The sequence below is a fragment of the Mastigoproctus giganteus genome, chromosome 10 (genome assembly GCF_048544385.1).
Source record: "Mastigoproctus giganteus isolate SK-2022 chromosome 10, ASM4854438v1, whole genome shotgun sequence".
NCBI classification, from domain to species: domain Eukaryota; kingdom Metazoa; phylum Arthropoda; class Arachnida; order Uropygi; family Thelyphonidae; genus Mastigoproctus; species Mastigoproctus giganteus.
The window spans coordinates 31,801,484-31,824,683 of NC_143584.1; the positions used below are offsets into that span (position 1 = coordinate 31,801,484).

Consider the following 23,200-nt stretch of genomic DNA (forward strand, 5'->3'; position numbering starts at 1 on the left):
CTCCATCTTTCACGAATAGTCAATCTTTTGTCACTTAGTTATACATTTCAACAACCGATTTATCGTGTTCTGGTTTGAGGGTGTTGATTGAAAATGCTTGTTGCTTCCGACATACATTCGTCCCAAAAGAGATAAAAAAACTAAACCACTCGAAAGCCTTCTCACTGCTCATTATTGCATCTCCAGATTCTAGTTGCATTAGTTTACGAATCGATTTTGAACATAATATTATGCATAATAATTATATAATTTATACAATTATTATGTATTATTATGTATTTATACATAAATTTGAACATAATATATAATGATGGCGGCAGTACTATCGCAAAATACTGTTGTAAACGAAATTGCTTTGGCCATTTTATCATTGTGGATTGGTCATCGAAGGACACAGGCAGTCAAACAGAAAGCTCACCATAAGTTCACCTGTGTATTTATTTATTAAATCTGTTTATTGTTCTGCTCAGGCGCCACCCCTGAACAGCAGTCAGTAAGCTAGAGGAGTGATATTTACATTCAGAGGTTAAGGCAAGGACATGCGTCCTGGGTTTACATGGAGAGCATGCATGCTTAACCTGAAAGGTACAGATTTTACAGTTTTTTATTTTACATACTTGAAAATTGCGGAATACCGAAGTGTCCCAAGTTAAGAAGAATATTATTTTATCAAACAGTGCTGTACACAAACATGAGAGATATGTACAAAAATATAAAGCATTGAGGCAGTCCATTAGTTGTTGCCCGTGGTATCTCTTCAATCTTGGTTGTCTTAGAGCTCACTGCCAGGCGTCTTTGGAGTAATAGATTCCAAGGGTGGGGACCAGTGACGGCTTCACTTTATTTTATTTTACATTTATCGTGTCGTGGGAGGCATTGTCGTGGCAAATTTCCTTCTGGTGGTGCTCTTGTGTCATAATCGTAGATTTGTATATGTGTCCGTTAGCTTCTTGCATCTGTATGTACAGTATGCTGCTGGCAGAATTTATCGAGATCGATGGCTAGACTGTTGAACAAATCTACAGTGTTTCCTGGGAACATGAGTCTCAAGCCTTTGCTGTTGTTGAAACTGATTCCGAGTGGGAGCCTTGGGTCCACTTGATTTCTTCCGGTAATGCGGGGAGTTTTTATCAGGTCAGTGATATTAGGGGCGTCGAGTCGTCCTGTGATCATTCTGGCCAGTGCAAGACGGTTAGTTGCTAAAATCTGTTGTACTTATATGAGATCTCAATATTGCTGTGAATTATATCTAAAGCTATTCCATCACACCATGTGTCGGAAATTTTCCAGTCTAAGTTCCAGTAGAAGAAGACGCTGAAGCACACAATAATTCCTGCATGCAACAGATAGAATAAAAGCCATTACAAATTAGCAGTACAATAGAATCTTATGGCTGCCTCGATGCACCAAAAGTACAGATATATGCTCTTCATTTACCACATATAAATAAGCAAAAATAACCTTGTGTCATCTCTTGGAGTGCATGGCGAAACGAATGGCTGCTTTTGGTCTTCTCATTACTAGGATGGAAGTCCTAATAACTTGTTCACTGTGTGTATATTTAAGAGTCTCAGTTGACTAAACCCGTTGCACAGACCTCTTTTTCTATCTCTTTGAAAGTTCTTATACGATTACGAAGTAGTCACTTTCCCATATCCTTTCCAAAATTCTCTTAAAAACTGGTTATCACTAATAAGAGTCGTTTGATAATAAATTCAAGTCCTTTTCTTAATGCGTTTATGCAGATATTCACCCTATATATACAGATTTTGTCTAACTCTATATTTCTCTAACAAATTTCCCTGTTTCTTTTAGTTGAATTCCGCTTAATATCTGAAATAAAAATTACTTTTTTCTTAAAATTAACTTAAGATCCCCTTTTAAGTTAATGACAATTATTCAAAACAGAAAAGCATACCTTTACTTTGATAACCTACTTCGCACGCAATTCGATACCTTTTGAATTTAAAATCGTATTTTATTACAATATTACTTGTAAGTATGCTCCTTAAACTCTAAAGCTCGAGTTGTATACAAATTACATTATAGTTAGTCCACATTCGAATAATGTTTCTTTCAAATTATAATAATTACAATTATTTAATAGCGCAGAGATAACTGTAATTAAATTATAAAGCGGGATAGACCTCTGTGAATACTTTGTTATGCGTTAGTTATACATAAAGAATATTTGTAGAAAATCCATAAAAAGAAGTCTAAAATTTAAACCATAAAGTATGCAATTATGTGAAGCCAACATATTCCATATTGATTATTGTATTAATCTCGTCCCCCTCTCCTTAGCTTCAAATTAATGTCTGGAAAAATATCCAAGTACCGCTAACGCACTGCCAAGACTTACATTATTATGATTATCAGCAGTGTTGTGGAGAGCAGTAAACATTTCAAAGTGTACTTAATAACCTTCTTTATAGACTGTGTAATAACTCAGAGGGGTACCAGTGGGGACATAAATTCGCTGCTAAAATGGGCAGTTGTGCATTTCGAATATTATCTCTGGTAATTTAAGGGATTCTTTAATGCTCATCGGCGTGAAAGAGGCGAAAAGATAGACAATTCTCCACCGCTCGAATATTTCTTTACTCATAAATCCCCAGTCACCCCTTACTGTCCATTGTATAATCTTCCTATATGACTTACAGCCCATGTGTGTACGCTATCGTTATATCTTCTGCAGCTACTTTCGCCATCATGCGGGGTCATCCATTTTCTCAGAGGTTATAGGTGAAACAGGAAACAAGATACTGCATAAAGATCTGTCTGTCTGTTTCTTTTAAAAACCATTAGCAACCAGACTGCGAAAGCCATGGTTACAGCCGACAAGTAGGCGTATATCGTCATAGTTGTAGTCGCATCAATAACTTTGACCATATTGAGCTGTACATGTCTGGTCTGTAAATTGCGTGTGGTTTGTGGTCAATTTGCTGTTTGTTGAACGATAAACCCGCGTTTCCTGATGGAAAAAACCGTGCTACACTCGCCTAAGACCAACTACCTCAGCCACGTTTTTAAAGAGGCCCATAAAGGTTCTTCGTGTCATTGACGAGATTCGAACTCGGGTCTTTTCAACCCAGTGTGAGGAGGATGGTGGTTATACCAAATGTGCTGCCCTCGATTGCCACAACTCATAGAAAACGAAGGATTATTGCCTATAATGATACGCGATGTCATGCTTTAAAACGTCTTTGAGTCCATGCAGTACTTTCTCTCATAAACAAAGAATTGTTTTGTTTTTATAGATGGCATTCGTCCATTAGCGTGTTCATTTTTAATATTAGCAGTTGAAATATCGCTAATCATAGCAAAAAATAAAAATATTATCCTACTCATTCATCCAATTTTTCCTATCTCTATTGTTTAAAATTATGTTCGTTTATTTTCCAACTAGCAGGAAAGATAGCCCTCCTTATCTCATTGATTTATGTATTTGCCATCAACAGAATTCTCCTAGTTGCGATTGGTGAAGGATACTCTTAGATACGATATACACAATAATAATTTTATTTACAACCAGAATTACGAAAAACTTGAAAAAGAAACAGTTAAATATAACTGAAATCAAATTAAAAAGTATTGTAAACAAAACTGATCAGATATGAACAAAAGTTCTCTGAAAAGAAAGCAAATTATGAGATTTATGTTGAAATCGAAAGACCACTGAACGCTCACTACAACTGAAGTGGTTCATCCACTGGCAAGAATCTCTAAAAAGAAAAAGAGATTCAATTTATAATGTGCTGTCAGATTCACTTAACCGTAATTTACTATAAAACGGCCATTTTGAAATAATTTTCCTGACCTGTATGACGTTATTTACACCAACACAGTTTATTTATATAAATAATTTTAAAATCACCGAGTAAGTGTAATCTCTTCTTACACTTATTCAGTAACTTTAAAGGGACGTCACTCACATAACAGATTATGTACTTATCGAGGATTCAGACACTTTTGACGGTGGATTCAGACACCAGAAACAACCGGTAATTGCGCAAACACTTGTTTTACATGTTCCATTTATGAAACGCTTAACAAACATAAAACCACTCACAGTTGCCAGGCAGAAGTTTGATGCCACCAGAGGGTGCTGAGAGACATTCGTGTAAGAAATACGTGTTACCTTTAAGCATCGCTATTAAGCTGTTCCCAAAGAGCTGCAAGATAATGCATATTTCTTGTTAAATCCAGCGTAGCTATCACAGCACCACCGACGTTTCCCAGGAGCCAAATAACGCGCTACTAGTCTTGCTCCCAGTGCCTTCAGTGAGGCAATAATACACGCTGTAGTAAGTCTGTATGTGCCGGTCCTACTTCATTTCTCCATCCCCTTATTAGCAGCGCGCGGTTAGAAGAAAAACATCTTCTCTTCCGAGTAGCGAACATAAAACTAAATAAGTCGTGAGGCAGACTTAAGTAGCGTCTTTTCATGCGCACTCTACACTCGTTGCTTTGTCCCTAGCGGCCAACTGCTGAAGTATATGTCAGGTTTGTGCTTAATGTCACATTTTTGTCATTTGCGAGAATAAAAGGACATCATTTAAGGAAAAAAAGAACCTAAAAACATGCGTTAAGGGATTGGAATGTCTGAAATTCCACAAATGTAGTCATAATAAAGACATAAATGCGTATTATAATCCTAATATTGCCCGCATATTTATGAGATATACTTATTCAACAAAAAATTTTCGTTTGAACTGCCTATATTTGTTTAATTAACTAATGTTATTTAATTGTTTGATCAAGGCTAATGCTACCGAGATAAGATTTTAGTTTTTTTTGAGCAGAAAATGTCTCATCAGCAGTTGACAGGATAGCTAAAATCTCTAAAGAGTCTATAAATTACTTATTATCCTGAACAATCAGTAAAAAGGACACTTTAACCACCATTACAAAATAGTTTTCCCTGTATAAATCATATATGTTCCAGCAACCATCACCTGATGTGTGGTTAATTGCTGGAACATTTAATCACACTCCAAAAATTCGTATTCTGAGAACCGACCTATGGTCACAACAGAACGGGAGTTCACTCGCGCAAACGATTTCATGTTGCCACTACTATACAGAAAATGCTAAACACAATCTCGTGAAATAAGAGATTCATGGTACAGTGAAAAGTCCTTTTCTCTTTTCCATTGGAAATTTCGGTTTTTAAAATTATTCCTATTTCACAGCACGTGGACTCGAGTCCTCCATTTAAACAACTTAAAACACAACTGAAAGTTCTTAACCATTGTCATTTTAAAAAGCTGATACATAGTTAGTTTCCGTATAAATTCAAAAGTAATCAGCTTCGGGATGAGTATATAGAAATTACATTATCCACATTATTGAAGCATCGTTTAAAGTATGAGAGGCTTTTTAGCAAAGATAGTTAACAAAAAACTTAAAGTAGATTTTTCATCTAACGTTTCATTTCTGAAGTCAACAACACCATCTTTCTTGGTCTTATTCTACAAACAAACAACTGTTGTTCACAAGAGAGGACTGTTTTAATATATTTTTAATTGAGTGCCTCTACCAAAACGACCATTTCGGGGATTGTCCTTACTTCAACAGCGAACCTCACTTGCAAAAGTTAAAGTTTCTTTAAATTTGCCACTTTCAAAATCTACAGTTTTTAATTTTCTAAGTAAACAGAAAAAGAAATTAATCAAAAACCCTTTGTATTAAGAAAAAACCTTAGTGTAACAATCATTCAGTCTGTGTTAATGAACAAAGATTGAACAGATTTCGATCCGAAATTATAGAATTGTGTAAATCAGTGCATTACCAAAAAGTATGCATTAATAAGTATGGAAGCGTAACCCGATAAGGTAGTTTTATTCCATATGGAGAAAAACAGACGTAAATGCTTGATAATGAGACCTTCATTTAATGCCGGAGGTATCAATTCCCATTCTTACACAACGGCTCACGCAAGTTCAGTGAAGTTTCTAGAAGGAACTTGGCTAGCAACCTTCCTACCTAGAGCACCCAGACCAACCTAGATCATCCCATGCACTACTGAATCGAAGTAAGAATCTGATTGGTCAGTCCGCATGGACTATGCTATTCATCTGAAGCCAACTACATATTCTGAACTGGTCCAGACTTTCCAAAAGAAAGTATGGACCAATTGAGAGTTTCATGCTGAAACAAATGGAGACATATACGGCCAGTGCAATGATTCAAGTCCATATCATTAAACAATCTACATGCAATTATTCCAGCCAACATCATTAAACCATCTCCTCCAAACGTGTTTCTTTCCGCAACATTATCAAGTGATGCAGCCTGGTTTACCACATGAAGAGTACCATGGGCATTGGTTCTCTGACAAGTCTCGATGCTGTCAGCGTCAATTCAACCGGCTCTTTTGTGTAAAGAGTTTAAGGGTCAAAAGCAGCAAGTTTTCATGCATTGAGGTCCTCTCTCTTCTCGTGAAGATTTATATGGATGGTGTAGCCGACCGGGCTAGCCGGGTAGGTTAAGTGCCTGCCTGGCAACCCAAAGGTCGCGGGTTCGATTCCCGCCTCGGGCTGGATATCACGATGGTGCCGAACAAACCGGTTGGTTGGATATTCCGGCCACGATACACGAAGGAAGCAAGAAAAAACTGGTTCCTTCGTGTATTGATCACATTATTCGAAATAAATAAAATAATTAAATAGATGGTATACTTGGATACACGAGAAAAGGAGGTAATGCCTCCATTCCCGTTGTTTTCCACCTTCAATGAAGCATCGAAACGGTATCTTTGTTTCATTTTCACAATGATGACTATCTTGAACTTGATAGTGCGAGGAAAATAACTAAACACCGAAGGTGGGATCGCAGGCTGTTTTAATCTGGTTATCTGATTTATTTGGAAATGTGACTCAAGGATAGGATTATTAACGTTTTTCCTTTCTTCATTTAGAAATCTCTTTTGTTAGTTTATCTTTGAAAGCGTACTCTGCATTAGTTCCATATTCTCAAAACAATCGAAATTCAATTTTGTAATGCGTCATTGGAGATAAAATTCACTTTAAAGCTCGAGACGTTTGTAATTCGCTGAGATCTGGCTATGATGTTTTGGAATTTTACCAACAGGAAAATGGAAGATTATTTCATATTTAAAAAAAAAATAGGAACATCGGACAATTTAAAAAAGAGTGTGGGCTTCCTAAGAAGATGCAATTGAGAGTAAAGAAGTCAGTCATTGGCCAAGAAATAGACTCCAGCTTCGTAAATAAATCACAGTCTGAAAATTAGACAAGAACAAAGAGACCTGATCAAGGTAGGTAATTTAAGGCATTGAAAGGGCTTACTAAATTAATCAATGGGCGGGGATCTTTTTTTTTTTTTTTTTTTTGATTTCTCAGGCGGCAAACTGGAAGCATGCACTTAAAATTAAGGAAGAATAGTTGCAGAACAGATATGTTTTTTTTTTCCCTTTTGGCCAAAGAGTAATTAGCTGCTGGAGCATGTAGAATTTAAAAGTACATACAGTATAAAAGAAGAGGTGGATAATTACCTGAAGGAATTAGAAAAAAACAGCTTTAGATAAACTAAACTTTAGATGAATTAAACCTTAAACGAATTAGACGAAATAATATTGAGATGAAATGTTGCAATATTTCTGAAGACAATTTTTCAAGTATTAATTCCAATACTACACTTTCTGTCCTTATGCGACTATAATAGTGATTATAGTCGCTGTTTTGGGTTTGGGGCCTTTTTTGGGTTTGTTTTCACATTGTGGCCAACTCAGTCGGTCTCGAGTGGAAGTCGCCTGATTTTTCATCCTGAAAAATAGTAAACCGATCACACACACACTACAAACAATCTGAGGACAGTATACATCGACGCATCAGCGCTTCGTGACCTTAGTTTCCTCGTCGAGATTCAAAATAAGTAGCTAAGCATCGGAGAATATACTATTAATACCAAGAAAATACTAACCCGGAATTTATACGAGAGAAGCTTATTGATAAACAGCGTTCCAATGAAAAAACAAGCATTAGTGACCCTATAAAATGCTACAAAGTATTTATAAAATTGTACTAAAGGAGAAAGTTCTCTTTGCAGAGCAAGTAATCATGTCAACACACTGTAAGACTACACAGCACCTTCTAAATGGAATAAAATTTACACCCCGTTACTTTTGACGCATTCGGGCGACACACGCTGAGATGCACCAGATACGCACCGCTTGAGTCGAGAACAACACAACCAGAAAAGAAAGGCATGTCTCTTCAGACGTAACTGTGAGTTCTTGTGCCGTAAACAGCATTCCACACTAAGTAAAGAGTAAAATGAGACAAGAAACCTTCCTTCGTTCGCTGACACTAAAATTACATTCGGGCTATCAAACCAAAGAAACAGCTTTTTGCTATTGATGAAGTCTTTACTTTCTTTATATACTTCACATGTTTCAGCAATAAACACTCTCTCTCTTTCTCTCTCCTTCTTTCTCTTTTCTTGTTTGTTTTCAAAGGCGAAACGCATGCTCCACGACTAAGCAGACATAAACTTCTGTTAAGTGTAGTGTATTTAGCTTTTGGCCCTGCTCCATCAGGCATCTGGAGAAACTGCGATGTCTCGAGGTAAGAAGACAACACTGAAAACTTAAAATTGATTCCTTAAGCTGAAAAACTCCGCACAATTTACGTTCGCTCGTTCCTTCGTAGCCAAAAAAACGGTTTTCTTGTTTCATTAGTGCGGAAATCTTACGACGAATTAAGCCAGCAACTCCTCTTTCTCTGCAATTTTAAAGTAAACAGATTTGGCTAAAGGAAAAAAAAGATGGAGGGTCGTTTAATTTTAATTTTGGCAACTTTTTCCGCATATTATTTCTATACGCGCAGGTGCGTGTGTTTACAAGCCAACTTGAATGTTGTGTGGGATGAAAGATTCGGAAAGACTCGGAATAGAGATTCGGGAAAAATCATATTCTGTCTGGCTGATATTGGCTAACTACAGCCTCGATTGAAGAGCCACTTAATTCCTCTAATCTCTGAAGGCAACTTTCTCTGTAAATGTTCTAATTATGTTCAATAAGCCAATTTTTGTATCTTTCTTCTGTTAATATGCTTTAGTAGCCGATTCAGTTGCATTGCACCTACATATCAAATCAAATTAGTTATAGATAACAAGTTTATTTGTTTGTCCATGACTGCCTGAAGATCTTTACCAACGATCATTCGTTTCCTTTTCTTTAACGGTAATCTATAAATTAAAGTTGACAACTTTATGCGCTAACCTTTAAAAATGGATCCTAGAATTATTCTTACTTATGCTTTTTAATTATATCTTTATTCTTCTATCCTCTGGATTACTAATATTTAACTGCAGTTCGGTAATAGCTTCATAACCTTCATTCAGGAAGAAAACGCCATTAAACATTAAGCACCCTCTTTTAGAATGCTCATTAACTGCACTGGTCCTGGACGTAAATCGAGATTTATTAAAAGATATTAATATTTTTCTAAGGGTAACAGAGATATCATATTTATGGCTGCATTAAATATGGGTTCCATATAAGATTATTGGAATTTTATTAGAAATTTATTTTAAACGATATGCATAAAAATGCGAAGAGTAAAATGTCATCGACTATATTCTTCAAGGGAACTATAACTTTCATCAGGTTTGCTATCAGCACTTTCAAATCAGTACATTTGAAAGGTGCACAGTTAGATGCACCTGGTATTTTATTTAGTACCTCAATGGCTGGTTGCGTGTTAATAACGACTAATTTACCATGAATTAATATCAGAAATTGGCGATCATCGCGAGTTTCGCCAAAAGTCATTATGGCGTGCGTTGCGCGAAATGATTTGATTACTGGAATTTGTTCTATTTTTTTGTTGGGAATGGCAAATATTAAAGCTTTACATTTCGAAATATTTATTACTTACTCAATGATCATGTTTCCGAAGTCAGAATGTGACACGATTAAGAGATTCCTGCGAAAACTGCAGTTTGCAGTTTTATATCGTCAGCACGAGTAGAAAAATTAATTGGTGTACTCTTAAATTGAGATGCAAGGTATTTGATATAAATGTTTAAAAAGCACTAAACGAAATGGAACCCTAGGCAATATATTTTATAATGGAAAGGGTGTTTTTGACAATATCATCAATAAAGACCTGGTATACTTTGCAAGTCGTATAATCAGACAACCAAGTAAGTCTTAGTGACTGTGATTTGGATCTTCAGTATATGTGCCTTCATGAGTAACATAGTTGGTATAATCAACGTCCTCCTTACACCGGGTAGAAAAGACCCGAGTTCGAATCTCATGATTCTGGATCTAGGTGGAGGTTGAGTTTGCAAAAACAGTTGGTATATAGATATGGTTTTGGGATGACCCTCGAAAGCCGTTGTCTTGGTATAGTTTTTTCACTGCATGTCCTTAGGCTCTCTTTCATTTTCACTAAGATATGAAGTACTGAACTATTTTTTTTCTTGTTTAGTTCTCTGCAGATATAATGCAATTGGTATTCTGAACTTTCAATTAGTTTTTTTTTATCTTACATCGCGGATTTTTTAGTGACTAGCCCTTTCTTTTTTTTACGGTAATGACTACTAGGTTGCAATCTCTGCTTAGTGAATCATTAAGTATTTCCCTGTTTAAAATAGGAAACATGGCTTGAGAGCAGATGGAGAGATCTATTACTATATTTTAGCCTATTAAATTATCGACATAGATGTGCAGTGTTAAGGAAAAACGGGTTGTTTGTTTTGATCTATAAATGTATAAGCTATTCTCGTCTGTTGATGGCCGCATTGCCCTATATGGGACGGTTATGCATTAAGGCTGCAAACGGCTTTACTGCATACTGGGAGATATGTCTTCTTAATATACGATAGTCTGTTGAGAAAAGAATATTTGCATATGTGAGTGTGATAACGTCTTTTATGGAACGATTTCGTGGTCTTTTCATGGTGCTTCTTGGTCTGAAAGACAATATTCCCACATGCAGGCCACATTAAAAAATATTAACATCATCGTATGTCAGCTAAAATAATCTTCAGTACATGTAGAATACAAGAACAGCACCGTATTCAGCAATCACATGGGCTGAATCCACAGCGAACTCAATACTCGTACCTCCGTACTCCCGCGTCTAACCACAGCGCAGCAGAAGTGAAAGTCGAATTGACTACAGTTGAAAGACTATTCGAACCAAGAAGGATCAGTGACATTGAATCAGACGGTTGCAATTTAAATGATATAGCGATCTCCGAAAAGAGTTTATTAGAAAAGTTACTGAAGCTGAACGAAGGTAAGGATCCAGAAGCGTACGGCATAAATCCTGTTATATTAAAAATACTGCATATGAGTGCATCATCCAGTTGGGGATGTTAATGAGATTATCAACCCCAAGGGCTCACATCTGGTGAGAGAATGGGCTTGGCACACCCAGGGTCTGAACGGGATGTCATCATTCTTCTTTTTCATGGTTATTCCCTTCTACTTCTCTCTCTCTCTCTCTCTCTCTCTCTCTCTCTCTCTCTCTCTCTCTCTCTTAGCGTAACTCGGGAATTTTTTTTTGGCTGGTGCAACGTACGCCTCAGGGTTCTTTGCACCATGTAGCTAATAATAATAATACTTGTACACAGTGAAGCAGAACCTCCGAGCACTCAGCAAGAGACTACACCGATACAAAGAGAGCTCCCAGAGGAAAATAAACAACTGAATCTTCGATGAAGATCAAAGAGCCTGCTACAGGAAACTGGGTAAAGACGTGACAGCAGGAAACGGACCACCCGAGAAGAAGACGATCGAGAAGTTCTGGAAAAATACCTGGAGCAGTGAAGTAAGACATAACAGCAGAGCACCCTGGATAGAAGTAGAAAGGAAGAAAACCAAGGACTTACAAGAGATGAGAGAGTGGGAGATTCGAGAAGAAGTAAAACAGTCGATCAGAAACACCCACAACTGGTGAACCGCAGGAATTGATAACATCCACAACTACTGATACAAGAAGCTCATCTGCACACACACAAGCACCTAGCAGAGCAGTTCACTTGAACGATAAGGCACCCGGAGACAATCCCGAAGTTTCTCACTGAAGGAGTCACATATCTGAAGCCTAAAGACGAAGATACAAGAAACCCGGCGAAATATAGGCCAATCACCTGCCTCCCAACGATGTACAAGATCCTGACCAGCTGCATAACCAAGAAGATATAACCAAGCATAACCAAGAAAGTACTAGAGAAAAGAATATCCTAGACCTCATCATCACACATGAATCAGATGACATAACAGGGCTGACAGTAGAGGAACCAGTAGCAGGAAGTGATCACGGAGTTCTACGGTGGATGATGACGAGAGAGGTAGCAGAAGTAAAAGGCAAAGGAATGGGTTTTAATTTCAGAAAAGGAAATTACGATGCCTTAAGGTACTACATGGCCTCTATTAACTGGGTAGATATCGCGCAGAGAATGAATACAATTGAACTGTGGTACGCTTTTAAAACATTAATCACAGATGCCTTGAATGCGTATATACCATTAAAAAAATACTCCACGAGAAGGGTTCCAAGTTGGATGAATAGTGAAGTTGCCACATTACTTGAGCAGAAAAAGGTGGCATGGAAAAGTTACAGAGCAATAAAAAGTACTGAAGCCTATAGCAGCTACAAGGTGATGTGTAATAGAGCCACAGAAAAGGTTCGACAGGCAAAGGCAGTTTATGAGAAATCACTAGCAAAGAGGGGGGATAAAGAATTCTTCACATATATAAATGCCAAGAAGAGCAGGACAAACCAGATCGGACCTTTACGTAAGGGAAAGGGGATAGTAATAAATACACCAGCTGCCGTTGCAGATGAACTCAACAGTTATTTTGCATCGATATTTACAAATGAAAAGCCTTTTGTGGCAATGGGAAATTGTGGGAGCGAAGTTAAAAAATATGTAATTAATGATATTGAAATTTCGCAAGATTATTTAATGAAAAAACTTTCAAGCCTACAGACCAGTAAGGCTCCTGGATTTGATGGAATATACCCTATAATCTTGAGAGAGGCGGCAAGCGAGTGCATTGAACCACTGAGGCTGGTTATGCGAGCATCACTAGACTCTGGGGAGATTCCCTTGGATTGGAAAAGTGCAAATGTATCTCCCATACATAAGGGTGGCTCTAAAAGTGAAGTGGGAAATTATCGACCTGTCAGTCTGACTTCAGTAGTAGGGAAAATCATGGAGGCAATGATCAAGGGTGGAATTCAGGATCATTTGGATCGAATTGAAATTCTCAAGGATACTCAGCATGGTTTTGTAAAGGGAAAATCATGTTTAACAAATCTGGTTCGCTATTTCGAAAGGGTCACTCACGAGCTGGATTTAGGGAATAATTTCGACATTGTTTATTTAGATTTCAGCAAAGCTTTTGACTCAGTCCCACATGAGCGGTTGCTTTATAAGCTGGAACAGGTTGGAATCACTGGGAAAATCCTTAGAGGGATAGAAGGATGGCTTCAGGGCAGGAGGCAGAGGGTTGTGATAAATGGCTATTCCTCAGATTGGGTTGATGTAAGAAGTGGGGTTCCCCAAGGATCAGTATTAGGACCACTGTTGTTTTTAATTTTCATAAACGACATTGATGAAGGGATAGAGGGCGTGATGTCTAAATTTGCAGATGATGTTAAAATTGGTAGAGTAGTTAATGATCACTGTCAAGCTGAGCTTCTTCAGAGAGACCTAGATAGACTTCAAGAATGGTCAGAAAAATGGCAGCTTGCTTTAATCCAACAAAGTGTAAGGTATTACACCTGGGAAACAGTAATCCCAAAATAACTTATTCACTTGGTGGAGTTCAACTAAACCCAGTACTGGAGGAAAGGGACTTGGGTGTTACGATACGGTCAGACATGAAATTCTCTGAGCATTGTAAACAGGTTGCAAGGAAGGCCCATGGTGTCCTATCGATGATCTATCGAACTTTTGCAAGTAGAGATAGGGACGTGATAATCCCATTATATAAGGCTTATGTTAGACCACACTTGGAATACTGTGTTCAAGTATGGAGACCGCACCTAAAGAAAGACATCGAGCTTCTTGAAAGGGTGCAAAGAAGGGTAACTCGCCTGGTGAGATCGGCAAAAGGGCGTCCTTATGAAGAAAGACTTCGAATATGTGGGTTGCAGAGTTTGGAAACTAGACACCTTAGAGGAGATTTGATTGAGGTGTTTAAGGCTTTGAGAGGCATCAGTAAAATGAATGAGGACGAAATTTTCAAGATTATAAATGATGCTAGAACTAGGGGACATAAATTCAAGTTACGGGGGGAAATGTTTAGATTGGACTGCAGGAAGTTTTATTTTAGCCAGCGAGTTATAAATTACTGGAATAAGTTGCCTTCATGGGTGGTAGAGGCCGACAGTTTGGGGAAATTCAAAGGTCATCTGGATAGTACTTTCGGGTAAGGGAAGCGCATAGGATGATAGGTTTAATTTCCTTTTTATTTATTTTTTATTTCATTTTATTATTTTTATTTATTTATTAATTATTATTATTTATTTAATTTTTGTTTTTATCATTGTTTTGTTCGGATTTTTTTTTTTTTTTTTTTTTTTTTTTGGCTGGTGCAGCATAAGCCATAGGTTTTCTTGCACCATACGGCCGTTACTAATACTAATACTAATACTAATATCAGACCACTTAAGGAGTCAGAACATAATGGTCGAACAGCAGAAAGGATGCAAGGGGCAATTAACCATAGATGCCGCAGTTACGGAGCAAGCCTACAAGAAGCACCGCAACTATATACGGCCTACATCGATTACAGCAAGGCCTTCGACTCCGTACCTCATAGCTGCTAATTGAGACCCTGACGATTTACAAGGTCAATCCGATAGTGACAAATGTCCTAGCTAGGCGAAATGGAGTACCACCATTAAGGTCGAGAACATCACAACCAGGCCAATCCCAATTAGAAGAGGAATCTTTCAGGGAGATGCTCTGAGCCCACTGTGGTTCTGTCTAGCACTCAACCCGCTATCCACCATGCTTAACGGCAGCAAGTATGGATATAACCTCAAAGAAGGAAGAAAGAACCTGTACACCCTCACCCACCTGATGTACATGGATGACATCAAGCTCTACGCGGCAACCGAGAAGCAACTCCAGCAACTACTCCGGATCACCGAAGAATTCAGCAAGAACATCAGGATGGAATTCGGTCTAGACAAATGCAAGATCCGCACACTGCACCAGGAAAAATTAGTTGGCCGAAACTACCAGCTGCTGACTGGTAAAGAGATCGAAGTTATGACAGAAGGAGAGACCTATAAATACCTAGGAATGATGCAGGCTCAGCAGTTAGAGTACAAGGAAATCAAGTGCCTGACCGAAAAATATCATCAGACACTCAGAAGCCTGCTGAAAGCAAAATTGAACGGAGGGAACACAGTTAAAGCCATAAACATCTATGCAGCTCCAGTACTAACATACACCTTCGGGGTCATAGACTGGACTAACACCGAGCTAGAAGATATCATGCGAAAGACAAGGACGATGATGACCAAGAGCCGCCAACACCACCCGAAGTCAGAAGTGGAGAGACTAACAATAGCACGGAAAGAGGAAGGAAGGGGCCTGATAGAGCAACAGAAAACAGCGATAGTTAGCCTGAAGGATTACTTCGAAAACAATACAGTACCACTCCACCAGGCCATAAGGAAGATAGATAAGTGGTATGTCCCACTCAACCTAAGCGAGGAACCCCCTTCCGCCCAGATGGCACAAGAAACAAAGTTAGAAAGATGGGCAAAGAGGACACTCCATGGCAGACACTACAAAGACCTCCATCAAGATCACATCGATAACACTGCTTCCAATTCATGGCTCACAAGCGGGACGCTCTTCCCCGAGACTGAAGGATTCGTGCTGGCCATCCAAGACCTGGTAATCAACACCAGAAAGTATACAAAATACATTGCAAAGGAGCCTGGAATGTCAGATGACTCATGTCGACGATGCCACCTGGCCTCAGAAACGATCCAACACATCACCGCGGGGTGCAAGGTGATTACCCAGACTGAGTACACTCATAGGCACGACCAGGTAGGCAGGATAATACATCAGAAGCTGGCGAGGAAATACCAGTTGACCAAAGAAAGTATACCATACTACAAGTACGAACCCCAGACAGTACTAGAGACCAGAACCCACAAGCTGTATTGGGACCGCGCTGTAATAACAGATAAGACCATCCCGCACAACAGACCGGACATAACCCTTGTGGACAAGATGGAAAAGGCCACCTACCTGATTGACATAGCGGTGCCCAACACTAGCAATGTCCAGAAAACCCATGAGGAAAAAATTAGGAAGTATGTACACGAACCTGAGACATGAGGTCAAGGAGATGTGGCATATGCAAGAAGTATCGACCATCCCAATCATCGTGTCAACCACCGGTATGGTGCCAAAAACTCTACATAGCAGCCTAGCAGCAATAGGTCTCCCAGAGAACACCTACAAGGAACTCCAGAAAATCGCAATCCTGAACACCTGTAGGATAGTCAGAGATTTCCTCGACCAACAGTAATTACAACCACCAGACATTACAACCACACTGTGTACTTGGTAGCAGTACCCGTCACGGAGTGTAATCCCCCAATCAGGAAGAAATAATATAAGAGCAACAAGAATAATAATAATATCGTGGGATTCTAAGACAATCACCCTAGAATGGAGAAGCGCTACCGTCTCCACAGTCCACAAGAGAGTTGCGAAAGACATGAGGGGCAACTATAGACCAATGAGTTTTACTTCAGTAGTGAGAAAGATAATGGAATCTGTAGCAGAACCATCTTGATAGAAATGGAGTCCTTAATGCATAAGAGCATAAGTTTGTGAATGAGAAGTCTTTCCTGACTAACCTAGTCATAAAACAGTTGGAAGTAAGAAACAACTTTGAGATTATTTACCAAATTGGGGTTACTTATGAGATCTTTCGTTGCATCAAAGGCTGGCTTAAAAAGTAAAGGACAGAAAGTAATCATAAATGGACATTCTTCAGGGTGGACCAATAAAGTAAGAAGAGTCGCTCAGTGATCAGTTTGGGGTCACATCTTTTTTTTTTTTTTTTTTTTAACATCCTTAATGACCCTGGTGAGAGAGTGCAGGAGTGTCAAAGGCTGCTAATAATTTATAGGTAGGAAGGGGATTAAACCAGAAACTGGTTATTTTGCTTAAAAATAACCAGAGGCCATGGTTGGAGCTTTGTGTCCAAGTATACAAACCACTCATAAAGAAATAAATTCATTTAAAAAAAAAAGGCCAAAGATGAATTACGCGCTTAGAATCGGAAAAAAGCGCGCCCATATGGGGAAAGACTGAATGTGGAGTGGAGAGTTTAAAAAGACATCTTTAGAGGATCTTATTAAGGTCTATATGTTCTGAGAGGGGACAGTATAATCAACGAAGGTACTTTTCAAGCTTATAAATGAAAGCAGAACTAAAGGACATAAATTAAAATTACGGAGAAGACGGTATATACTGGATTGTTGGAAGTTTTGTTTCGTCCATCGAAATCATAAATCACTTCAACGAGTTGATCCATGAGCAGTTGAGGTTGCCATTTTGGACATTCAAAGATCAGATGATCATCACCTACGTGATGAGTGAAATACATAGGAATTTTTATTATTTTATTTTGCTAATTCAGAAAAAGCCTATGGCTTCCTTGAACTATATTGCAAATACTAATACTCACCCAAATTGAATGAATGAATATAAATTAATTCTCAATTAGGTAACATTTATCTTTTCTTCTTCTTTTTTTTTTTTTTTTGGTCTACAAGGAAAAATATGCGAAATAACGCCACATCCCCTTTCTACATTAACACGAAATTTATAATTATAAAAAAGCATAAATTATGTTCGTTATATTTAATATAAATCTCTTTGAGGTAGAGTTCATGGTAGTTCCCAAGTCTCCTGCTGGTATTGCCAGTTCTTGTTGTTAAATGATAAAAAAAAATAACTCTACCACACTTTATTGACCTCACTATGCATTCTCAAAGATAACACCTCAAGAAATGTAACTTTTACTTGCGCAACATTATTTCTACTTTTTGTCCATTTTGTGCTCAAAATGTCACCATGATACCAACTCTGGTGTCCTCCCTTGGAAATCACGTTGGCGCCATCTATGAGGATGCACAGCAACTTAGTAACAGTCGAATAAAGCTGGCTGATATAAGAATTCTACTTTACCTCTCATAAAGAAAGCTCACAAATGTCAACGCTATCGGATTTTGAGGTTATCAGTAATTACCGCTTCTCCAGTGATCAGTACTTTTATTGAAAACAACAGCAAAAAATGTGGTTATTATGTTTTAATCGTTTAATGAAAACAAAAATTAATCGATTAACCTCCATTGCAGTCTATAATGTGAAGGAAAGCACCACGCAGTGGACCAACCTTATTAATTTTGTAGACAATGCTATTACCTGGGGGTTTGTTAGTATCGCCCCCACGTTTCGCTGGGAAGAGACGCTACCTTCCAACTCCGTGAAGTGGCACACAAGTATTCCACCTTCTTTCTCAAGTTGTAGTGATAAAACATGTAGGGGTAGTGGGAGAACCCAGATGACATAAACGCTTAACTTTTTCGGAAAGTGAAATCTCTAGTCACTCATTTTCTGAAAGTTTGAAGTGCACTTGTTCAGATAATCTTAATGCGTGGTTTTGTTGCATTCAATCTTTAGAATTTGGCTAAAAAAGTTTATAAACCTTTGTTTACAACGGCGATAATTCTAACAGGATTGTAATCCGTCAATTTACTTCTGCCACAATACTTCCGTTAATTTATTATATTAGTTCATGTGATCTCTATTGTGTATTGTGTCTTAAAGGCCAATTTGCATATTGTTCTGGGTAAAACATTCGGAAAATCATGGGAAGAACCTTACGACTTATGTTTGAACTAAGATTTCCCAGTTGTTGAAACGCATAGAGATCTGGGACTAACATTTGATACAATACTTACGTTCAAGTCGCATATTGACTTGATTGTAAAGAAAAATGAACTACTTACATTGGACAACAAAATAGAACCTCTTGCACGTGAAACAGACTACAACAACCGCACGATATTTAAGAACCACAGTGTTTCGGCCATTTTGTATGGCGCGCTGAATTGTGGGCGTCAGCCACCCCTATCCACATTAGGAGAATATATGCGAGTGAATTCTGGCTGCTGAAGTGGGCAAACCATAAGCACCATCTCCCTCAATAAATTAAACGCTACCCAGCTTTCTGAACAGCTTAAACTGCAGCGTTTACCAGACATCATTGCCTGGAAACGATTAATAACCACAATTAAAATGATGACTGGCACGATATCATCACCATGCTTCTGGCAGCTTTGTGAGTGGCACATCCCGCCATCTGCATTAAGAGGCACCAAATCCTTGAGAATGAAGACCAACAGACTGAAGATGGCCTACAGGTTTATACCCGCCAGTGCGTTAGAATCATTTCAGCGCCTACACATATTGGAATTGACCTACTAAGGCTCATAGAAGATCCGAAATACAGAAACAAACCGCAGTGTGGTTCGCTAAGGCTACCGTTGCCTAGTAGTTGTGTGCATTTCTGTCAAGAACTGTGTGTACGCAATTGAATAATGTATATCTCGTTGTTTCAGTGGATGTAATAAGATCAATTTTTGTACTACAATTGCTAGGACTCTAGACAGAAATGTAGTGATGGTTAATGCAATTTATATTTCAGCTTTTCTTGTATATTTTAGCCATTCTTTTATTTTTCATTTTTATGGTGATCCCCTGGCATTTTCTGCCGTAAAGGGAATTTATCACTTACCAATGTATACCTATATTTTATATTCAGTAGGACAAATAAAGATTTATTTATTTATAACTTCTGTTCAAAATGCTTTGACGTACCCAACTGGTCAATGTGTAAGTTCAGTACTACACGCCTTTGAATTGGTTGGTTCGTTTCCAAATGACTGCCAAATAGGGTTAATGATATTATTGTGTAAATAACTAGAACTGTAGACTCTTTTGACTTATATGGTCGTGAAAAAGTATAAACAGAATATATCTTTAAAGAATTTGTAAGGACCCGTCCTTACATTAATTAATGAAATTTGTTAAATATTATGTGAATTTAACTGTAATACGAATAGTGGTTTTCTGGTAAAAACAACATGGATTAAGAAACACTGGAATTCAAAAATACCTTCCAGTCACTCTCTGTTTAGTAGTAGCTTGTTTGTATAGAAGTTCTTTGACGAGTCAGTGAAAGTAATATACCATGACAAATCCCCATTAAGACAGAGGCAGATGCACCATAGTAAGGGCCAAGAGTGCTTAAGCTGGCCCTTTTAAAAATTTCACTGTGAAACGCCATTAGAGGTGGGCGACGTCACCAGGTGTGCGCGCGTGAGGTCACGGGAGGAGCTGTGACGCTTCTCAGTTGACCTGAACTTCCGCTTCTCTTTCTGGATTGTTCTGGTATGTTCGAGGTCCACGGAAGTTGGGGCACAAAGAGTAAAGAAGACCCGCCCACGGAAGAGGAGAGGAGACAAATGAGAACACAGGAAAAAGGATGTGCAGATCTCCTATTGGCCAGGAAGAAAATAGAGGGAATTTTGAGAGGGAGATTCTGAAAAGGTTTTCGAGGCATTCTGGAAAAGTTTTCGTGAGAGTCGGAAGAAGTTTTCGGAGCGGTCTGGAGGATGATTTGAAGGAGTTGGAGAACGATACAAAGCAGAGCAGCAGTCTAGTTTGGGTGATAGCTGCAGACCTGAGGTAGATGGAAGCAGTGATAGAAATTCTGCATATCCCGACAGCCAGTAGGAATGTTCACCTGTAAACATGGAAGCCGTAGTGAGGAAGAAGGAAGAATCACACCCTGAGAATTATATAGGCAAAGCCAGTCGAATGAGTGGTCGAACCATTGACCTACTCGAAAACCCCTCTATCCACGGAAGAAGAAATGCTGACCGATAAAGAGTATGCGACACTGATTGATTCCAGCCGTACAGTATCCGGTAGGGAAACACCGTAATCACCGAGATCCCCAAATGAGCGCCCCCGCATTCCAGTACCTGAATGACCGATATGAAAGGAAGCCGAGCAGGGAGGAAAGTTCCAGGCCAAACACGTAAGTGCTAGAGAGTTTACCGACATAGGTGTACTTAATTTATTAAGGAGAGGACTTTAGGATAAATAGATTATATAGTTAAGGAGGGAGGTTTAAGTAATGAATACATGAATAAAAGTGTAAGGTATTTAAGACGGACGTTGCCTATAATTTGAAGTGAAGCTCCTCATATAAATGCTTGCTGGAAGGAGAGGGTATAATAGATAACTGAGAATTGTTTAAAGCTGGGAAAGGTTTTCATAATATGTATGAAATTGAAGGTTGAAATTTAAATTTATTATGAGTTGATTTGTGGGGAGTATTTCTGATTTGAGTAGGGGCTAATTAATAAGTGATATATAAAGGTATAGAGGATTAACTGTTCTGAAAGGTAATGTTTAATTGAATTGATTGATATTTCCTGTTGACCTGAATGCAGAAAGGGTGTCTAATTGAATAAATGCAATTTTTTTACAAATTGAGACACGAACTCTGAAGGTTTTTGTGAGCCAGTTCATTGGCTGGTAGTTGTTGGTTTATTATACAGACTGTTCAGAAGAAGAGTGGGAAGAATCTATGTAAGGTGTATGACACGACCTATCGAAGTCCCTGTAAAGAACATGAAGAGACACCATAGTATAATGAATAATAATGTGTATTAGAATAGGATATCTGATGATGGAACATTTGAGTTTGAACAAGATATTTACACATATAAAGGTTAATGAAATAACAAGTCACCAACCAAATATAGTTTGACTAAATGGTATTATTTGTTTCTGTATGATATGTTAATAAACATTGTTTTATTTTACATTCATGTGTTGGAGTCTGTCATTCCGAAACTCAGCCAATCCTGTGGAGAAATACTTAAAATAATTAGGGTCCCCTTCGAGTCAGGTAATCTTCTGAGAACAAACAAGTCAGATGCTTTGATTGATTTTTTTGATTTGGTAGTTGTTGGCGCATCGGCTTCTGTGGCCATATTGCACCTCCCAAGGTTTTTGCAGTACTTTGATCCAAGCCCGAGGCGAGAATCGAACCCGCGACCTTTGGGTTGCCGGGCAGGTACTTTACCCACTCGGCTAGCCCGGTCGGCTCGTCAGATGCTAAAGTTGGAGGATTGGACTACGGGGACATACATATAAAAAAGGGGATAAATTATAATAATTAAAATATAAAAAAAATTAGGGCAATCAAGAAAAACAATAATACCACAAGCCCCACAATAGACAAGAACAGCCCCCACAATAAGCATGAACAACCCCCACAAATTCCTTCACACTTCGTCGGGATTTGAACACAAACCTTCCCAGAGATTAGCAACTTTTGGAGAACTTCTTGGGTTGCCATTTGGGCATAGCCCCAGTGCCATCTTTGTCACTAACGCCATAGATTTCCGCCCTCTTCACCATATCATCATGGAATATGCGCTGAGGATAGAGTGTTTGTTTGACAAAACAATAATATACTTAAAAAAATATTACATATGATACTGTGTTTCTAATTATATGGAACTAGTTTTACTGTAGCTTAGCCTATCTATTGAGTTGATGGTATTCATTTTACTTTGAAAACAAAAATAACTTAGTCCAAATTAAGTTATAGCTATGAAACCTGCAAGAAAAATATCTAGTTTATGGAGTTCTATCAAATGCAGATCTTTGGCGGTGGAGTGTTATTATAAGGCTCAATTAATGAATATAAAAAAAAATAAGTCTCCATTTTCACGAATGATAATCATTACTGCCCAAAACCGAGAGGATAATTCTTCATAACTCTGAATTTGACAGGTAGTATGGCCATCCCTGATAACCAAATAACTCCCATAATGAGCTCATGTGCGGTTTACAAAACTAAAACGTTAACCTCCCCGATTCATCTTCCTTAAGTGCTAAGCACATGAGTAGTGGAATTCATATACGCGAATTTGAATGACTATGTCCATCCGAAGAATATACTCACTTTGAAGGAATTAGCAGACGAGTTAATGCTTTTCTATATAGAAGAGCATTATTATCCATGAATATGAATTTAGCAACTATGGTTGCACCTCTCAGTGAATTTCATATTTAA

The 23,200-nt window shown here is 38.2% G+C and overlaps 1 protein-coding gene across 1 annotated transcript in view; it reads right to left on the reverse strand.

The window, feature by feature from the left end:
- Positions 1–4,145, reverse strand: part of LOC150078932 (BAR/IMD domain-containing adapter protein 2-like) — a 95,936-nt gene extending 91,791 nt beyond the window's left edge. The window contains exon 1 of the mRNA XM_090383763.1: positions 4,073–4,145. The gene's annotated coding sequence lies outside the window, so the exon portion shown is untranslated. The remainder of the gene's footprint in view (positions 1–4,072) is intronic.
- Positions 4,146–23,200: the final 19,055 nt, after the last annotated feature.